Source organism: Pristiophorus japonicus, chromosome Y (assembly GCF_044704955.1).
Source record: "Pristiophorus japonicus isolate sPriJap1 chromosome Y, sPriJap1.hap1, whole genome shotgun sequence".
In the NCBI taxonomy this organism is placed as follows: domain Eukaryota; kingdom Metazoa; phylum Chordata; class Chondrichthyes; family Pristiophoridae; genus Pristiophorus; species Pristiophorus japonicus.
In genome coordinates this window covers 16,464,168-16,482,254 of record NC_092011.1, presented here as the reverse complement: position 1 = coordinate 16,482,254, position 18,087 = coordinate 16,464,168, and the positions used below count along the sequence as shown (strand labels likewise).

Genomic DNA, 18,087 nt, shown 5'->3' with positions numbered 1-18,087 from the left:
TTTACCCCATCGCTGTTTGTGGGATCTTGCTGTGTACAATTTGGCTGCCACATTTCCGACATTACAACAGTGACTACGCTGCAAAAAGTACTTCATTGGCTGTAAAGTCATTGGGACGCTCGGAGGTGGTGAAAGGCTCCATAGAAATGCAAGTATTACTTTGTTTTTCTTTTTTAAAGCCGTGTAACACACTGCAGAGCACCTACCATCCCACACTGAGTCGAATTAGTCCATGAGGACAGTGTCTAAAAGCGGTTTTGATCTCTCGAGAGCTGTCGGGGAAGAGGTGAGGTCTCATTAACTCCTTTCTCTTTCAGACCTTAAGAGTGAGAAGTTGATGAAATATCTGGGAGCGGACAATGATCAGGAAATCTTACCTCCTCCTCTCACTTCTCCAAGGTAATATCTTCATCAGCTCAGACATATTTATGGTTAATAGTCTTTGCAAAAGATCATTCTTATTGTGCTATGATTGGGGACCAAATTCAGCAGTGACCCAGTGTACTAACTCGCACCAAGTCCCGTTCACTCATCACCCCTGTGCTCACACAAATTTACAAACCTCATCCTCATCTTCAAATGCCTCCATATTTCTGTAATCTCCAGATCTACAGCCCTACCTATCTCTGTAACTTCCCGCAGTTCTACAACCCTCCGAGATCTCTGCGTTCCACTCTTTCTCGTCTCTTGCACCTCCCTGATTTCCATCGCTCCACCAATGGTGGCCATGCCTGCAGCCATCAAGACCCTAATCTCTGGAATTCCCTCATAAAGCTGGGGATGGTCAAGGGGCCGGAATTGGAGGAGTACAGAGATTCTAGTTTTAGTCACAAGTCACCATAATCACAACACAGCAACACTTAGAATAGACAGGATGTTCAGCCCACACACTGACTACCCATTCTCACCATGATAGCAAACTTGGCAAGGGTGCAAAATATGTTTAAGATAAAAAGAAAGCAGAGAGGTCAGGAAGGTGCCATATATAGCAAGTTTCTCTGCCTCTGATATGATGTGCAGTTACATTTCATGGAATGATAGATTGATACAGCACAAAAGGAGGCCCTTTGGCCCATTGGGTCTGTGCTGGCTCTTTGGTAGAGCTACCCAATTAATCACACTCCCCGCTCTTTCCCCATAGCTCTGCTGGAGTAGGGCCAGTGCTGAGCCTGAGGACAAGTCAGTCTACAACGCTGTATTGGAATTAACCTGCAACAATATTGTTGGACATAAAATAATCAGGATCCAAAGTGATCCCTCAGACAATCTGCATCCAAAGTGATCCCGCAGACAATTCGGCTCCAAAGTGATCCCTCAGACAATCTGGATCCAAAGAGATCCCTCAGACAATCTGGATCCAAAGTGATCAATCACACAATCAGACTCCAAAGTGATCCTCAGACAATCAGGATCCAAAGTGATCCCTCAGACAATCAGGCTCCAAATGATCCCTCAGACAATCAGGCTCCAAAGTGATCCCTCAGACAATCAGGATACAAAGTGGGCCAAGTAGACTGAATCAGCTCAGCCAATCGGCTGGGTTGAAGAGCTGACAAGGTGAGGCGATTCAGTGATTGATGATGGCGAGAATTCTGACAGATCCTAATCCACTCTTCCTGCCTTGTAATTCAGTGCAGAATATACCTCAACTGGTGTGACATTTAGGCATTGTGTTGGGTGGCAGAGTTCCTTCACTAGGCAGGATCCTGAGGTCTGGAGCCTCTATAAAAAATGCACGAGTCCACTCCCCGTGTCCAGGATTCCGGGGGGTGGGGGAGAGCGAATTGATAAACTGGTCAAACTCACAAAGGATAAAACATCTGGTCTGGACAGATTGCACACATAGTAAAATAAGCTAGGGACGGGATAGCAGAGACACTATTATATACATAACAATTGATTAGAAAGGGAAATAGTGCCAGAGGACTGGCAGACAACTAATGTTATTCCTATATTTAACAAGGAGATAGAACAAGTCCAGGGAACAATAGACCAGTTAGCTAAACGTCGGTGGTAGGAAAGAAAATGGAATCTTTACTCAAAGATGTAATAGAAAAAGATCTAGAGACTGAAAATACAATAAAGAGTAGTCAGCAGGGATTCCACAATGGAAGGTCATGTTGACCAACCTGACTGAATAATGTGAAGAAGTATAGAAAGATTAGATAAGGGCAATGCAGTAGATGTAATATACTTGGAGAAACTCGCCCATCCCTAGTTGCTCGAAGATGATGGTGGGGGTAGACCTTCTCCTTGAACCGCTGCAGTCCGTGTTCTGAAGGTGCTCCAACAATGTTATTGGGTAGAGAATTCCAGGATACTGACCCAGTGTTGATGAAGGAATGGTGATATATGTGCAAGGCAGGACGCTTTGTGACCTGGAGGTGAAGGGCATCCCATCACATTGCTGCTCTTGTCCTTCTGGGTGCTGGAGGTCTCAGGGGAGGGAGGTTCTGTTAACGTAGCCTTGGTGAGTTCCTTGTGTGGCCTGTAGAGAGTGCACACTGCAGCCATGGTGTGCCAGTGACGGAGGGGGTGGATATCGAGTCTAGTGGAGCGACAAGCCATCCAGCACTAAATATCGATATTTCTCTCCCCAGCTGTATTGTCACAAGAGTGGAAAGGTGTCACTCCATGAGAGGTGACAGCACATGAAGGCTTGTGTGCACAGATTCCATGTCATTACATTTATCCGTCGCGTCTGGCAATTCAACCGCGGGATGGACTCTGGATTAATAATGAGCAATTGTCTATAGCCTTTCACTCCAAGGATCGCAATCACCAGTTGCCAGTGTTTCGCTATCGGAACCGGCTGTCTGGAGACCTGAAAGATGGCAACTGTTCTTTGATTATAAACAGCGTCACACAGCAAGACGCAGGACCTTATTATTTCAGGATAGAATTTGACAACACGGATACGTTTACATACCTCCCTGCAACACGGCTTCATGTTTCTGGTAAGGGCTGTGTTATAATTACTCAACAATTCATGTTCTTCAGTCAATGGGAAATAACAGAAACTGTGGCGGTTACATATTAACACAAAACACAGCTTATTATAACGCAGTGTCTGATTGTCAATAACCTGCCGATATCTCCCAGTTCAGTCCTAAAGCAATCTCTAATACTCACTTTATTATCAATGATTCCATGTCTTGACTGTCTCCATCAATGTTACCAGGTTATCGACTCCCATCTCTTCCTCCTATCCTATTTAAAAGTCTTACATGTTGAGAAAAACATGTTGCATTTATATAGCACCTTTCACATTGTCAGAGCAAAGAAGTTCTCTTCACAGTGTAGTCACTGTTGTAATGTAGGAAATGCGGCAGCCAATTTGTGCACAGCAAGCTCCCACAAACAGCGATGTGATAAATGACCCGATCATACATTTCAGGTGTTGGTAGAGGGATAACTGCCAATTGTTTCTGTCCTGCCATGTACAGGATTTAATTTAACATTGACAGAGATCTCTGAGAGAGTGCCAAGCCAATGTTCCCCAAGCTGTGACCTGCTGCTCCACCCCCACCTATTGTCAATTCAAGGGTCTAAGAGTGAAAGTGTATTAAGTGAAGTGACAGACACTCTGCCAAACCTGAAAATAGCAAAGTACTTTCGCTTACCTAGTGACATGGAATATAGGACCCACGTTTTCCCCCACGGTTAGAACGGTGCAGCTCCGTGAGGTGCGCTGACTTTTACATCAGAAATGGTGCCTATTATTTACCTTCCTATTCTCCCCGCAGTCCGATCGATCCAGGCCCTTGGTGCAGTACAGCAGAACGTGTGGGGGGCGGAGCCAGTTCCCGGCGCTGAAAACAATGCGGGACCTCTGCACATGTGCTCTAGAGTGTGTGCACATGTGCAGTAGCTCCTCGCAGTTTGAATCTCTGCAGGCTGTATGGGAGGGGCCTGAAGCACGCGGCCCCTAGCCCTGGCCGAATGGACACCCCCGTGTCGCCTTTATGTGAGCAGGCCCCGAATGGCCCCAGCAGCATTATTTCAGTGGGTGTGCCTATGTGTAGGCACACGCTTTGATATAAAGTACCTTGAATATTTTATGACAATATTGGGATCTTTACAGCATAACTTGCCGAAGGCATTATTGTCAACCAATAAGTCAAATGCAGGAGATACTTAGCAAAAGGTTTAATGTGCATGTGGGGCACATGAAGCATTCAGAGAGTGGGGACAGCTTCATGCAGCATGTGAAAGCAAAGGAACAGGCCAAGAGAGGGCGAGGCAGATGGGGACATGGTTCGAGCTGAATTACCAAACAGACTGAGGCCAGAAAAGCAAACTTTGAACGAACCAAGAGAAATACATCAGCTGCTGGCATCAATCCAATATCGGTTTGTGCCGTGATTTTGTTGTTCAAGTCGAATACATTTCGTGCGTGTGTGTGTGTGTCTCCCTCTCCATCTCAAAAAATCCCCCCTCCCTGCCTCCCCCAATCCACTCTCTCCCACCCCCCTCGCCCCACCCCAGCCCACTCTCTCCCCCAATACCACCTCCCTCTCCCTCCTCTTCCCCCCACCCCCACTACACACTTCCCCCCACCCCGTCTCCACCCTTCCCCCCACCCCCTCTCCCCACCCTCACTGACAGAAACACCTTCCCTTCACATAAATGCAGGACTTCTATTTTGTAGTTGTTATTGATTGGTTGTTTATGACTTTGGTGCTGTGCTTTATATGCAGGGTTCCTTCTATTTTTTAATTGTTAATTCAATTTTTATTACTTTTTATGCTTTGTTTAGTGCTTTGTAAATCCTGCTACAGGTGTCTCAGCTTCCTTTTTTTTTGTTACTGAATGCTTATTTTAGTGCTTTACTTAGTGCTTGGTGCTTTAAATGTACTGTTTTGTTCAGTGCTTTGTGCTTTAAATGTACTTATGCTTCTTTGATGTTGTTGTGAAGGTGTTTAATGCTTTGCCAAATCCTCTCTCTTCCCTCCACCACCGCTCCCTCCATCTCTGACTACCTGCGCTGATTTCTTAAGTCTCCGCAAGGTTTGTCTGAGCGGACAAAAGTGGCCACATACGCTGGACTAAGTTAGTTTGGAGTAACATTTCACTAGCTAAACTTGCTGAAATGGCCAAAACAGGCGTACGTGGCTGGTAGCGCCCCTTTTGAAAAAAAACTGAACTAAAAAGAAACTGAACAAGCTCACTTAAACTGCAGCAAACTAAATGGGGAGAATTGTGATTTTTAAGATACTCAAAAATAAACTAGTTGCTCCAGAAAAATAGGAGCAACTCCTGGGGAAACTTGGGCTCTAGTGTGGATAAATGTGAAGTTATCCACTTGGGAGGAAAAATAGAAAAGCAGAGTATTTTTTAAAAGGTGAAAGATTGGGAAATGTTAGTGTTCAGAGGGACCTGGGTGTCCTTGTACACAAATCACTGAAAGTTAACATGCAGGTACAGCAAGCAATTAATAAAGCAAATGGGATGTTGGCCTTCATTACAGGAGGATTTGAGTATAAGAGTAAACACTTCTTACTGTAGTTATATCGGGCCCTGGTCAGACCGCACCTGGAGTATTGTGTACAGTTTTGGGCTCCTTACATAAGGAAGGATATAGGTGCCATAGAGGGAGTGCAACGAAGGTTCACCAGACTGATTCCTGGGATGAAGGGATTGTCATAAGAGGAGAGATTGAGTAGACTAGGCCTATATTCTCTGAAATTCAGAAGAATGAGAGGTGATCTTATTGAAACATACAACATTCTCATTGGGCTTGACAGGGTAGATGTAGGGAGGATGTTTCCCCCGAGCTGGGGAGTCTACAATCAGGGGTCACAGTCTCAGAATAAGGGGTCGGCCATTTAGGGTTGAGAGCGGGAGAAATGTCTTCACTCAGAGGGTGGTGAATCTTTGAAATTCTCTGCCCAAAGTGCTGTGGGGCTCAGTCGTTGAGTATATTCAAGGCTGAGATCGATAGATTTTTGGATATTAAGGGAAGCAAGGGCTATGGGGACAGTGCAGGAAAGTGGAGTTGAGGTAAAAGATCAGCCATCAGCATCATCATCATCATAGGCAGTCCGTCGGAATCGAGGAGGACTTCCTTCCACTCTTAAAAATGAGTCCTTAGGTGGCTGAACAGTCCAATATGACAACCACAGTCCCTGTCACAGGTGGGACAGGTAGTTGTTGAGTGAAAGGATGGGAGGGACAGGATTGCCGCACGCTCCTTCCGCTGCCTGCGCTTGATTTCTGCATGCTCAAGGCGATGAGACTCGAGGTGCTCAGTGCCCTCCCGGATGCACTTCCTCCACATCGGGTGGTCTTTGGCCAAGGATTCCCAGATATCAGTGGGGATGTCGCACTTTATCAAGGAGGCTATGAGGGTTTCCTTGTAACGTTTCCTCTGCCCACCTTTGGCTCGTTTGCCGTGAAGGAGTTCCGAGTAGAGCGTTTGCTTTGGGAGTCTCGTGGCTGGCATGCAGGCAATGTGGCCTGCCCAGCAGAGCTGATCAAGTGTGGTCAGTGCTTCAATGCTGGGGATGTTGACCTGGTCGAGGACGCTAATGTTGATGCGTCTGTCCTGCCAGGGGATTTGTAGGATCTTGCGGAGGCATCGTTGGTGGTATTTCTCCAGCGACTTGAGGTGCCTACTGTACATGTCTATGTGTCTGAGCTATACAGGAGGGCGGGTATTACTATAGCCCTGTAGTCCATGAGCTTGGTTGCAGTTTTGAGGACCTGGTCTTCAAACACTGTTTTCCTCAGGTGGCCGAAGACTGCACTGATGCACTGGAGGCGGTGTTGAATCTCGTCCTCAATGTCTGCTCTTGTTGATAAGGGGCACCCGAGGTATGGGAAATGGTCCACGTTGTCCACGCCGTGGATCTTGATGACTGGGGGGCAGTGCTGTGCGGCGAGGAGAGGCTGGTGGAGTACCTTTGTCTTACTGATGTTTAGCGTAAGGCCCATGCTTTTGTACGCCTCAGTAAATACGTCAACTATGTCCTGCAGTTCAGTCTCTGTATGTGACTAGACACAGGCATCATCCGCGTACTATAGATCTACAACAGAAATTAGGGTAGTCTTGGACCTGACCTGGAGACGGCGAAGGCTGAACAGGTTCCCACTGGTTCTGTAATTTAGTTCCACTCTAGCGGGGAACTTGTTGACTGTGGGGTGGAGCATGGTGGCGAGGAAGATTGAGAAGAGGGTTGGGGCGATAACGTAGCCCTGTTTGACCCGGTCCGGATATAGATTGAGTCTGTAATGGATCAGTTGGTGAGGATCACGGCCTGCATGTCATCAGGGAGCAGGCGGAGGATGCAGAAGAACTTTTGGGACATCCGAAATGGAGGAGGACGCTCCATAGACCCTCGCGGTTGACGGTGCCAAAGGCCTTTGTAAGGATCAGCATGATCTCATTGAAAGGCGGAACAGGCTCGAGGTGCTGAATGGCTGACTCCTGTTCCTAATTCTTATGTTATGTTCTTATATACATATAACTATTTGCCTCAACCACTCCTTCTGGTAGTGAGTTCCAGCCTGTCAGCCTTTTCTGACCATTGGAACCTCTAAGATCTGGTATTATCCTGTTAAAGTCCTTTCTCTTGTGACACTGCGATCTCTATTTGAACAGATGCCTCACGTTATATTTATTTAAAAGAATCCAATCTGTGTGTGTTCGATTTCACAGATAAACCCAGGATCTTCCCTGCTGAAATGATTGCAGGAAAGCGTGTGGACGTAAGTGTTAATTCCTGGATTCTTTTACCTCAATCTGGTTCAGTAAAATTACTGAGTCGAATACCTCTTGTGCTTTGAACAAAGCAGTCTTTATTACCGGCCAGTAAGACCTATCAGACAGAAGATATACTCTCTGGATAGAGCGTACACACTCCCTACGGATAGGTGAAGTTACATCGTAAAGCGTTAACAGTTATACAGTTCTGAAATCAGATAACAAAATACAAATGGATTGACAGTCTAACTCAGCCACTCATTAGTCAATCTATATGAGATGTTCTTCTTGAAAGCTCAAGTATTGCCTCCAAATGTTTCAATCTAATGGTGTGACTATTTACTGAGACCTTGCAATTCTGCAGATGTATTTCATGTTACAATTATATATTATTGGCAGGATTAGTGACTTGAAACCTTGAGACAGACTGTTAGCTATGCTGATGTTGCACTATTTGCAATCTGACATTCTCCCAGCTATTCTTCCATGGCTTATACATTTTCATATATCCCGTTTACTTTACTGTCCTTAATTCCATATATTCCGTTCAGATATCCACATCCCCCCTTTTATCATTCTATGATAACATTTAGGATCATTCTATGAGTATTGCATTGTTGAGTAGTTCTCTAGTTTGTTGGATCATAACCCGGGAACCCTTGACCACAAGAGGGTCTGCTAACCTTGTCATTGCTTTACAGCAGAGGTTAAGGCAACCAACAATCAAACAGCAGGTAATTATTACGATGAGAACAATTGCCCCATGTATTAGATAGGATCTCCAAGATCCACCCAGAAACCAATCAAACCTGCTAAGTTCTTTTGCTGGTGTGGCTAACTTCTTCACCTCCCTCCTTATGTGATCGGCAAGGTGGGTTATGTTTTCTGAACTATCAGGAATGTAAGTGCAACATTCAGATCCTATCAGGGCACACGTTCCCCCTTTCTCAGTTAACAGGTAATCGAGGGCCATTCGGTTTTGTAATGCTACGGTCCTTATCGCTACCATTTCTGCTGTGATGCCCTCCAGAGCCTCAGCAGTGCGGTTAGCTACCTGTTCCAATATCGTTTCTTTGAATCCATCTAACAGTCTCAGTTAAGGTCAGGGGAACGGTGCGCAAAGGAATTCCCCCTTTAGAATGTATAGGGATATGTGAACACACCCAGCATCTAGTGAAGTGCCCTTTTTCCGCATAAACGTAAGACATATACAAAAAGGTGTTTACATGGAGCTCTCGCCTTTGTCTTCCTTCCCGTGCACCAAAACTGTCATATCAACACTATTATGCAGACAGTAGCATACAGACACAGTCTCATCTTATAAATAGTCCAATTATTTAGCTGATAAAAAGAGTTCTGTTTTCACGTTTCCCTTCAGGTTTCCGTCAGTGTATTTGGCTGTCTGACAGGTAAGAGTTCAAACTGATCCTCCTTCAACTGCCTTGTTCAGCTATAGGGAGGAGGAGATCTGGAACAGAAACAGGAATTAGGCTAACCAGCAAAATTTGTTTAAATGGTGATGAGCTTGCAGTGGTGCAGGTGAACCCAGGCACTTTTCCCCTCAACCTTGGCTGCAGTGGGGGTAGTGAGTGACACCTAAAAAGGCCCCTCCTATTGTGGCTCTAATCCCTTCCGAATCCATACTTCCCTGGTGCCACGAGGGACAATTCGGGTAAAACTGGGAGGTCGAGGTGAGCATCTTGAACCTGAGTCAGAGAAAGAACATAGGTGGTCATCAGTCTAGCTGAGATCTCATATCTAGGAACAATTTCCCTCATTAACACCTTAACAACAGTCTGAGACTTATTGTCCAGGTTAGGGTAGGCTTCAATCCATCTGCTAAACACATCTACTATTACTAACACATATCTGTAACACTGAACTTTTTGCAACTCAATGTAGTTCAACTGAAATGTCTCAAAGGGACCTTCGGGTAGGGGCGTTTTACCCCAATCACAGGGGACTCCTTTCCCTGGAATATGTTGCTGGCCAACCAGGAAACGACTACTGATGTTCTGGGTGAGCGCCTGGAGTTTAGGGTGCCACCAAGTAGCCAAAAGCGTATCACATGTTGCCCTTGCTCCACAATGAGTAGCAAAATGCAGACATTCTATAACCCATGAGGCCAACTCGTCAGACATGCAAGTCTGTTCCGCGGGAGTGGTCCAGAGTTTAGAAACATTGTCATAAGTACATGCATAATATTTCCACAACAGTTTATCTTTTTCAGGAGCGTCCTCCTGTGATTTTATAACATCTTGGATGGTTGGCATTGGTTTTTCCGAGGCTAACTTATCCTTCGCAGGATTTTTAGTCTGATTCATAATTTTGGGCACTACCATCTGTTGGTCACGAGAGGCCTGTTTGGCCTCTTGGTACAATGGCAATGCGTTTGGGGAACATGAGGGCTTGCAACAAATCAGATACTAGCTGTTTATGAGATATCTCATTCCCCTGTGAGGTTAGGAATCCCCTATTTTTCCATAATTGTCCGAAATCATGCGCCACCCCAAAGGCATACCTAGAGTCGGTATAGATATTGACTTTGAGATCTTTGGCCAAGATACAGGCTTGGGTGAGGGCGAATAGTTCAGCTTGTTGAGCAGAATAGACGGTTTCAAAGCAGCAGATTCCAAGACCTGATTCTCCTGGTTTACTATGGCGTATCCTGAGATTCGTGTATCTTCTGGATTAATAGAAGTACTTCCGTCAACAAACATAAACAATCATGACTGGGTTCTTCCTCATCTTGGGGTGGCTCAGTAAGAAAACAGGCCGGATTAATTGCAGTACAGTGCCGAAAAGTCAGTTTAGGATTGCCTGTGATTTCAGTGGGTTCTGTCGGATAGAGGGCCAGTCCACATTGCCCTGCACTGGGATCTCAATTAATGGGAGTATAACCCATTTGGGAGGGGTCCTCTGCCCACACATGAGGATCCACATAGTCAGGTATGTCCGAGCCAGTATGATGCCGTAGAGTTGTTAATACTTTCTCGGGGTTCCCATTAAATTGGACTGTTCGGCCATGTTTTACAATTTGCACATCCCGGCTGGTAGGGTCAGCCTCATCTATGGCCTTGCGTACCATAACTCCCAAATCTTTAGCATGGTGAGGGGCTAATACTTCACGAGCAATATACAGTGCCATTGTTAGGGGCTGTTTCCACAGATTCTTATCCACTTCCACAAAATCTGCCTCTCTTTCCAGTCCAGTCACTCTAGCCCTTAATAGAATTCCCTTCACTTCCCCTTCGTGATCCTGATAAAAGTTCTGCAGGTCCTGATTCTTTCCACTGGGATCGTATGCTAGGGTCACGTGATAGGGTGCCTGCGGCAGGTCCAGAGACCACCACTGAGGGGTTCTAGTGGTATAATACTGCCGCTTAAGGGTTTCCTGTTTTACAATAATCTCCATACTCCAAATGCAACTGGAATTTGCAAAGGAGGTCTCTAGCCATCAAGTTACAGTCCAGATTGGTAGTGATGACAAATCGATGTTCTATCAATTCTTCTTGGTAACCCACTTTAACTAGTTCTGACACCGGGAATGTCGGGATTTGTCCCAGGAATCCTGAAAGTTCCTGTGTTTCAGTAGAAGCAGGGAGTTTAAGCTTTGATTGTACAGAAGACATGAAGGCTCCTGTATCTATCAAAAAGGGTTGCCACTCATTCAGAATGGGTTCGTCGTCCGGGGAGGATCCCTGCACAATCAAGCTGCGTAGTCAATCGGGGGACAATTGACTAAAGGGGTTGTTCTGGGAGAAGTTAGTGTAAGATCCTCCTCTCCCCCCTTGCCCCCCTCCTCTTCCTCCTCTTCCTTTTCCATGCTGACGGTAGGGCAATTTTTATTCCAATGTCCTTCCTGCCCACAATTAAAACAGTCAATTCCTCTTACCCAGTCCCGGCCTCTTCCCATACCATGCCGGGGACAATAGGGAGGTTTATTAGCAGGGCTCGGGCCGTTTGGTTGTTTAGTATAACCGTATCCTTGCTTATTCATCCAATCCTGTATGCAACACTGCGGTTCTTTTGATCCTTCCTCCCGAGATGGCTCTTCCTTTCTAGTCACGTATTCAGTCTTGACCCGGGTTGGGGGCGCACCTCCCCCCTCCCCTTTCTTTTTCTGCCAATAATATCTAACTGCCCTTTCCATCTGTCCGGATAGCGTGAGCAATCAAATAGTTGTTTGAAGATCACAGACATCTATAGAGAGGTGGTCTGCAGCTTGTTGTGCATCAGGGTTTGGCATTGGTCTGACAGGGAATTGGTGTCGGGACTTTGGGATCTTGGAAATCATTTCTAGGCCGGAGGAGGTTTCAGAGCTGTCTGACTGCTTGACAGTTCTGCGTCTCGATCGGCGGGGGTGTTTGCTATGTCTTTCACAACTTGGACTGGTAGGTTGACTAGAAGATTTACGGGACTGTTTGTGATGTCGAGATATAGTTCTGCCCTTTTGAGTGTGAGATCTGGTCCTTTCGACTATATTGCTTGTAAACTGGGGATCCGAATCGCTATCAGAGGATGAGGAGTCAGTTTGGGTTTGTTGCTTTGGTGATATGTGGTTGTTCCTAACTCTTTTTACCGGAGTGTTAGGTGGAGGGTGTTGGGAAGAGGACTGGAGCAAGAGGCCAGGGCGTGCGGGAGGCGCCGTTGGGCGCTGAGTCAGTGGCCACTCATCAATTTCATCATCAGCCTCGGTTAACACAAAGCCAGCCATTTTAACTTGTAGTTGATCAATACCTTTCTCAGAGGTCCCAGAGGATCTCTTAGCAAGTTTCTCGTGCGCACATTCATTCTTTTTTTTAAGACGTCTACAGTTTTAACATGTGTTCCCTCTGTCAATGCAAGTCCTAATTTAATAGCATTTGTTTGCCAACTCGATAGAAGTGATGCATCTTTTAATTTCTGACAATAATGTCGCCAGGTTGCAATTACATTTTTTTATCCCCTTTTCCTCGTCCCCTTCTCCAAATTAATCCCTGTGCTTTTTTTTTTACTTCTACGCTTCTAGTGTCACTTAGAGGCCACTGGTCATCCCCTAATAATTTGTTCAGGGCTCCTGATAATTTTCTAAAGTCTTCAGCTCTTTCAGGGAATTCCTCACATAGCTTTTGTAGCAGATTATCCGCATCCGTGGTTTTATCTAACTGATTACCCATTTTCACACTGCCCCTCGTATTACTGTGTCGCTACGCGTTCGTGTCGTCATGCAATTTAAACAAACTTAAAAATAGACACAGACTTTACAGAACTAACACGGACTTTAACTAACTCCAAATAACCAAACTTTACTAATGCTAACACTTACCTGCGTCGCCGCACGGTTCGCGTCGCCGTGCGGTTTCAATACTAAACTACCACGTCGCCTCGCAGTTCACGTCGCCGCGCAATCCGCGTTGCCTCGCAGTTCACGTCACCGCGCAATCCGCGTCGACCCGTGGCTCGCGTCGCCGTGCGAGTTAAGATACTTTAAACTTTAAAAGATAAACAAGGACTTCTAACACTTACCCGTGTCGCCGCGCAGTTCACGTCGCCGCGCGATTTACAAAATAGACAAAGACTTCTAACACTTACCCGCGTCGCCGCGCAGTTCGCGTCGCCGCGCGATTTCAATACTTAAAACTTTACTTAAAACTCTAAACACTTTAAAACTTACAGACTTACTGCCATTAGCACTGACTTTCGCGATTCGCGTTGCTGCACCTCTGCGTCACTACGCGTCGGCGTCACTGCGCGTTTATGTCACCGCGCGTCTACGTCACTGCGCGTTGACGTCATTGCGCGTTCGCTTCACTGCGCGTTTACGTTACTGCGCGTTCGCTTCGGCCCTACCTTCCGAGTTGCTGCGGGGTTTTTTTTTTAAATTCAATCAGAGCCTAGACGGGCCAAGTGATATACAAGGTCGACGTCGTACCTGAGTTGAACACCTATCTTCTATTTAAATCCCCATTTTATTCCCTGTGAGCCTAATTTTCTAATTTTGATTTCTTATGAGCCTCAATTAATTTCTTTCAGTCTCCAAATTTCCCTATCCTTTCGCGTTACTGCGCAGTTTAAATTCAATCAGTCAATGAAAGCCCTAATTTAATGGAGTTTTTTCTGCCAACTGGACAGGAGTGATTTTATATTTTTCATAATTTAAAATCTCAGAACATTTTTTTTCTTTCGGCACCTATTTAGTACGTTACTTTTTTTTTTATAACTAGAGAGAAGTCTGGCACGTAGGCTGTGGACTGCTTTTCATTATCTCAATTGTTCCAGCCTCAAGGTCGTGTTATTTAATATAATTTTTTTTTAAAATCCTTTTGAATCCATCTCAGTTGTTTTGCTGTGCCTTCTCTGAATGTTTGCTTTCAACAAGTTTTTCTTTTTTTTTTAACCACCGGGACCATGTAATTTTTTCTTTTTTAACAAATCTATCCTTTGGGCATTTCCTGGCTCCGCAACTTATCATCCGAATATACGTAATTCAATAAGGTTCACACTCTTAAACTTCCCACATACAGGACAACACTACGAAGGGTTAAAACAAACTTTCATTCTGTTTGAGATAAAACAAACCACAACTCCCCGGCTTTTTTTTTTACAGTAAAAGTCACAGAAGCATTTCTCATTTAAACAGACATTCACAAGAGTCTCTTTTCTTTCCTATTAATTTTTTTTGGATCCATGATTGATCATCTATCCCTATCTAGCTCTAACTAGCTTGGTTTGCGTCATCGCGCAATTTCCCTATCTCTATCCCTATTCTAAGTTTGAAAGATATTCACCAGATTGTCCTGGATCTCGTTCAGACACTACCTGAGAACCAGCGAGTGGCTAAACTTTCCTCAGACTTTTGAAACCGGGGGAAACTGGAGCAGTATTGAAATCATACTCACTCCAGTGGCCACTTTCCCCTCGTCTCGTCCAAGGCTAGTCTGGCTCTTAATTCGCAAGTTTTCGGCAGTCGTCCGTTGAGATCCCACTTCTGACACCAAATGTTAATTCCTGGATTCTTTTACCTCAATCTGGTTCAGTAAAATTACTGAGTCGAATACCTCTTGTGCTTTGAACAAAGCAGCCTTTATTACCGGCCAGTAAGACCTATCAGACAGAAGATATACTCTCTGGATAGAGCGTACACACTCCCTACGGATAGGTGAAGTTACATCGTAAAGCGTTAACAGTTATACAGTTTTGAAATCAGATAACAAAATACAAATGGATTGACAGTCTAACTCAGCCACTCATTAGTCAATCTATATGAGATGTTCTTCTTGAAAGCTCAAGTATTGCCTCCAAATGTTTCAATCTAATGGTGTGACTATTTACTGAGACCTTGCAATTCTGCAGATGTATTTCATGTTACAATTATATATTATTGGCAGGATTAGTGACTTGAAACCTTGAGACAGACTGTTAGCTATGCTGATGTTGCACTATTTGCAATCTGACATTCTCCCAGCTATTCTTCCATGGCTTATACATTTTCATATATCCCGTTTACTTTACTGTCCTTAATTCCATATATTCCATTCAGATATCCACATAAGCTGTACCTTCAACACCTCGTGCAATGGAACAGCACCTGCCTTAACCTGGGTCAATCCAGCTGATGTACATGGGTCAGTCTCAAACAATGTAACTCAGCATGGTGTCACTGTGACATATACTTCTGTTCTCACCCTGATCCCCTCACTCAAACACCATGGACAAACTCTCACCTGCAGAGTCACATATACATCTGTTTCATCGGAGCGGACCCTCACACTAACTGTGCAATGTAAGAATGGACATCCTTAATTCTACATTACCCGTAATAGTCTACATTACACACAGCAAGATCCCAAAACAGTAATATGGTAAGGACCAGATCATCTGATTTTTACTGGCCAGAACACCGGGGAAGAACTTTTCTTTCAATGAATTCAGCGGATCTTTTATATCCAAATGAGAGGGCAGATGGGGCCTCATCTCATCGGGGTTTAACATCTCACCGAAAAGTGGCACATCCGAAAGTGCAGCACTCCCTCAGAATTGTCCCTCCGACAGTGCAGCACTCCCTCAGTAATGTCCCTACGACAGTGCAGCACTCCCTCAGTACTGCCCCTCCGACAATGCAGCACTCCCTCAGTATTGCCCCTCTGACAGTGCGGTGCTCCCTCAGTCCTGACCCTCTGACAGTGCGGTGCTCCCTCAGTACTGTCCCTCCAACAGTGCGGTGCTTCTTCAGTACTGCTCCTCCAACAGTGCAGCGCTCCCTCGGTATTGCTCATTCCGACAGTGCGGTGTTCCCTTAGTGCTGCCCCTCTTCAGTGCGGTGCTCCCTCAGTGCTGCCCCTCTGACAGTGCAGGTGCTCCCTCAGTACTGCTCCTCCGACAGTGCAACACTGCCTCAGTACTACCCCTCCGACAGTGCGGCGCTCCCTCAGTACTGTCCCTCTGACAGTTCAGTTGCTCGCTCAGTACTGCCCCTCCGACGTGCGGTGCTCCTTCAGTACTGCCCCTCCGACAGTGCAGGAGCTCCCTCAGTACTGCCCCTCCGACAGTGCAACGCTCCCTCAGTACTACACTGAGATGTTTGCCTGGATTACGTGCTTTCTAATGAAGGAACTTACATTGATATCCTAACTTTCACGTTCACAGCCAATGTATCTTAATTGATCTTTATTTGTTTTTAGATACACCACGGAATCTCTCAATTACTTCTCGTGATACGATTAAAGATTCATCGATCATTATAACAGAAGGAAATTCTGCAGTGATACTCTGTTCTGTCGAGAGCTTCCCAGCTTCTAACCTGACATGGCGACATCTTGGTGTCACAATGAACAGAACAAGTTCCAACAACGAGCTGTGGTTGGAGCTTGCTCACGTTACATCCAGGGTCGCTGGAGACTATCAGTGTGTGGCAGAGAATGGACATTGAGCAGTGGAGGGGTCCATAACCATCGCTGTGAAACGTGAGTCTACAGATACTTCCACATCTCTCTAAGTACAAACAAATTAATATCTGTGGGAGACTGAGGAGTTTACAAAGTCTCTGCCACACACTCACACACGCATAAACACACACATGCACTCACCACCTCTCCTCCTCTATCTTCTCCTGTAAAAAGACTCTTAAACCTACCTCGATGACCAAGCTTTTGTCCTAATATGTCCCAATGTGGCTCGGTGTCGATTTTTGTCAGAGCATCCTAAAGGAGGAGAGAGCGAGGTGGAGAGGTTTAGGGCGGGAATCCCAGAGCTTGGGGCCTGAGAGCTGAAGGCACGGTCACCAATGGTGGAGCTAATGGAAATCGGGGGATGCTCTGGAACTTCCTCCCTAAACCTCTTCACCTCTCTACCTCTCTCTCCTCCTTTAAATAACTCCTTTAAACCTACCTATCGCAGCCCTAATTTCTCCTCCTGTGGCTCGGTGTCACATTTGTGTCTTATAACACTGCTGTGAATCATCTTGGGACATTTTATTACATTAAAGGTGTGTATAAATACATAATGTTGTTGTAGTTGTTGTTCGCAGCCAATGTACGTTAACCAATCTTTATTTGTTTTTAGACGCACCACGGAATCTCTCAATTACTTCTCGTGATACGATTAAAGATTCATCAATCAATATAACAGAAGGAAATTCTGCAGTGATACTCTGCTCCGCCGAGAGCTTCCCAGCTTCTAACCTGACATGGCGACATCTTGGTGTCACAATGAACAGAACAAGTTCCAACAACGAGCTGTGGTTGGAGTTTGCTCACGTTACATCCAGGGTCGCTGGAGACTATCAGTGTGTGGCAGAGAATAGACATGGAGCAGTGGAGGGATCCATAACCATCGCTGTGGAACATGAGTCTACAGATACTTCCACATCTCTCTAAATACAAACAAACTAATATCTGTGGAAGACTGAGGAGTTTACAAAGTCTCTGACACACACGCAGATACTTCCACATCTCTCTAAATACAAACAAACTAATATCTGTGGAAGACTGAGGAGTTTACAAAGTCTCTGATACACACTCAGATACTTCCACATCTTTTAAAGTTTATTTCTGCTGATTAGTTCTGAGTCTGTTAACTAGAGACATGGCAGGGCAGCTCAGTCACATGCAGTGCGCATCTTGTGCACTTCACGTAGTCTGGACAACCACGTCAGGATGTGTGCAGGAAGTGTCACCAGCTGCAGCAACTTGAGCTCTGCGTTTCGGAGCTTGAGTGGCAGCTGGAGTCACTGCGGTGCATCCACGAGACTGAGAATTTTGTTTCTAGAGGTGGTCACCCTGCAGCTTAAAAGTGTCCAGGCAGAGAGGCAATGGGTGACCACCAGACAGAATCAGAAGACTAGGTAGGAAGTGCAGGAGTCCCCTGAATCCATCTCGCTCTCCAACCAGTACTCTGTTCTG

At 45.5% G+C, this 18,087-nt stretch overlaps 1 pseudogene; it reads left to right on the top strand.

Moving 5' to 3' along the window:
- Positions 1-359: 359 nt before the first annotated feature.
- Positions 360-17,562, top strand: LOC139241070 (myelin-associated glycoprotein-like; annotated as a pseudogene).
- The last annotated feature ends 525 nt before the right edge of the window (positions 17,563-18,087 follow it).